At 43.2% G+C, this 3,126-nt stretch overlaps 1 pseudogene; it reads left to right on the forward strand.

Moving 5' to 3' along the window:
• The first annotated feature begins 157 nt into the window (after window positions 1–157).
• On the forward strand, window positions 158–1,852 carry LOC101591032 (annotated as a pseudogene).
• The last annotated feature ends 1,274 nt before the right edge of the window (window positions 1,853–3,126 follow it).

Here is a 3,126-nt window from a genome sequence, read left to right on the forward strand (position 1 = left end):
TTTTTTTTTTTTTGGTACTGGAGATTGAACTTAGGACCATGTGTTTGCCGGATGGGTGCCTATGCCACTGAGCTATCTCCCCAGCCCTATTTGATGATAACTAACAAGTAAAAGATACTCAAAATAGCTTCAAGTATTAAAGAAAATATTGAGTTGTGGAGAAGCCCAGGCTCTGCAGGACGTCCAGGCAGGATGGATAAAAAGATAAAGAAGGAAGTGAAGCCTCCTCCTAAGGATGTGTTTGACCCATTAACAATTGAGAGCAAAAATGCAGCAACTCTGGTGTTAATGCTGAATTCTCCTGAAGAAGAAATTCTGGCCAAAACCTGTGAGGCCATTTATAAATTTGCTTTAAAAGGTGAAGAAAATAAAGAAACACTTCTTGAACTTGGAGCTGTGGAACCCTTAACCAAACTGCTCACCCATGAAGATAAAACTGTAAGAAATGCCACCATGATAATTGGAATCCTAACTTCTAACAATGATGTTAGAATATTGCTAAGGAAGTTAGATGTCATGAATTCTGTGATTGCCTGGCTCACTCCAGAAGAAGAAGTAGTTATCCATGAGCTTGCTAGTCTTTGCCTAGAACACATGTCCATAGAGTTTACCGGTAAAGTGCAAATATTTGAACATGGTGGATTGGAGCCACTCATCAGACTACTGAGTAGTCCCGATCCTATGTGAAGAAGAATTCTATTGAAAGCATTTACAACTTGGCCCAGGATTTTGAGTGTCGAGCTGCACTTCAAGAATTAAATGCAATTCCTCCTGTATTAGATCTCTTGAAATCAGAATATCCAATTATTCAGCTGTTGGCTCTCAAAACGTTGGATGTTATGGCAACGAGTAAGAAGTCCCAGGCAATGCTGAGAGACAGTCAAGGACTGGACCAGCTTATTAAGATCTGAGAAACCAAGGATTTGGATGACCTTCACGTAGAAGCACTTTCAGTGGTAGCTAATTGCCTTGAAGATATGGATAGTATGGTGCTGATTCAGCAGACAGGGGCACTGGGAAAGCTCCTTGCATTTGCAGAGAGCTCTATGGTACCTGACATCCAGAAGAATGCAGAAAAAGCAATTGCCAAAGCAGCTTATTACTCTGAAAGTAGAAAACTTTTCCATGAACAAGAAGTTGAAATGTGCCTTGTATCCCTTTTGGCTTCGGAAAGCAATGGAACTAAAATTGCTGCTTCCCATGCTTTCAGCAATGTGTGAGAACACAGGCAGCAAAGAGTTTTTCAATACTCAGGGGATTCCAAAGTTGGTGCACTTGCTCAGAAGTGACAATGAAGAGGTCAGAGAAGCCGCTGGCCTGGCCCTGGCCTACTTGACCACCTGCAGTCCTGTTAATGCAAATGCCACTGCTGAAGCTGAAGGCATCAAGCCATTAATAAATAACCTGTCCAGTAAATGCGATGGAGGCATAGCCAACGCGGCCATCCTACTGACCAACATGGCGCTGCAGGAGCCCCTGCACGAGGCCATGCAGAGCCACGAACTCATGCAGGCTCTCATCGGCCCGCTGGGCTCGGCCAACACCCTCGTGCAGAGCAGGGTTGCCCTTGCCTTCGCTGCCATGGCCTTTGATGTGGAAGCTCGCACAGAGTTAAGAAATCGAGGTGGGCTGGAGCCCCTGGTGGAGCTCTTGCACTCCAAGAATGATGAAGTCAGAAGGCATGCCAGCCAGGCCGTGATGGTCTGTGCCAATGATGAGCTGACGGCCACTGAGCTGTGCAAGCCTTCGGGCTTTGGATATCCTTGAGGAAATTAATCTATCATTTAGTCGAAAAAATATAATCAGTGAGGCAGCTTATTTCTTCATCATCTTCATTAAGAAGAGCAAGTAAAGAAAAGCCCAAGAAAGCCAGAGGGAAAAGGGAAGAGGAGAAAATGAGAGAGGAGGAAGAGGTCCTCGCAATACCAAAGCTGGCTGGAGAAGGTGGCCCTGAGAAAGAATGGTACCCTCCCCCTGACCCTGGCTTCTGCACATATGTGTACGAAGTGATCAAGTCAATCCTGCCCATGGCCAATATTAAGGAGCAGATTGAGGCTCTGGCCAAATATGTAGCAGAAAAATGGGTGGTAAGATTCCAAGAGACAAACCTGATTACAGCTGGGAACTTCATATAGGTGAACTGAAATACCAACTTAAATCCAATGTTACACCAATTGGATAAATCAAAAAAAGGGATCTTCTACCATTGAGCTTTCCTTTTCAAGGCTCTGGCTGATAGAATTGGCATTGGCTGCTCTTTTGGTTTGAGGAGAGTATGGCCCTGCATGGAATGAGGTGAAGCTGCTGGACCTGTCTCAGAAGGGGGTGAAAACCCCTATTTTCAGTAGTCTAAGCAAAGTTAGACACATAGGTGTTCCAGTCAGTTGGGCCTGTGAGAGGAGTGTAAATCCATGCTCTATGCTTCCTCTGTTGTCCCTGGAATAGCAAAGCCTGTGAGGGTAGTGTAAAGACATATGCCTATGCTCAGGTGCAGGAAAACAGCCTGGCCTGGGTGCATGGGCACACACGTGCCTTGGAGGGTGAAATAATCAGTGAGATCAGCAATGTGGAAGGGTGTGAAGCAGCAGTAAGGAGCCAGCAGTTTGATTCTCAAGAGTTCCACCAACAGAAGACCAGTCCCAGGCCTCACATCAAGAGACCAAGTGAAGCTCCATACCCAGCTCATTTCTCAGATTAAATATGGATACAATCACAGAACTGTAAACATCAGAGGTATTTTGCTACTTTTAAACTCCCTTGTTTGTCTGATTGGCTATCCATTTCTGGTTGGATATTGTCTTGTTTTGCTTTTTACTCTGTGGTTATTTTTGTTTTCTTAATAGTAACTTAAAAATTTATTAGGAAAACAGCTAATTATTTTCAAAAAAACATATTTTACATATTTGAAGCATAAAGTTTAAAATTATTGTTGGACATACATGTGTAGTAGTTCATAACTATTCATCATCCTAGAAAATACCAGATTTGGATTATTTATTTTTTATTATAAATAAGTAGTGTGACTGTACTTTCAACAATGCTTTAGTATTTTGCCATAAAATAATCTTCTAGTGCCAGTGTGACACCATCATTTTCTTGATTCCTCCCTACTTCATTCCAGGGTGG

This window comes from Octodon degus, unplaced genomic scaffold (genome assembly GCF_000260255.1).
Source record: "Octodon degus isolate 3935 unplaced genomic scaffold, OctDeg1.0 scaffold00123, whole genome shotgun sequence".
In the NCBI taxonomy this organism is placed as follows: domain Eukaryota; kingdom Metazoa; phylum Chordata; class Mammalia; order Rodentia; family Octodontidae; genus Octodon; species Octodon degus.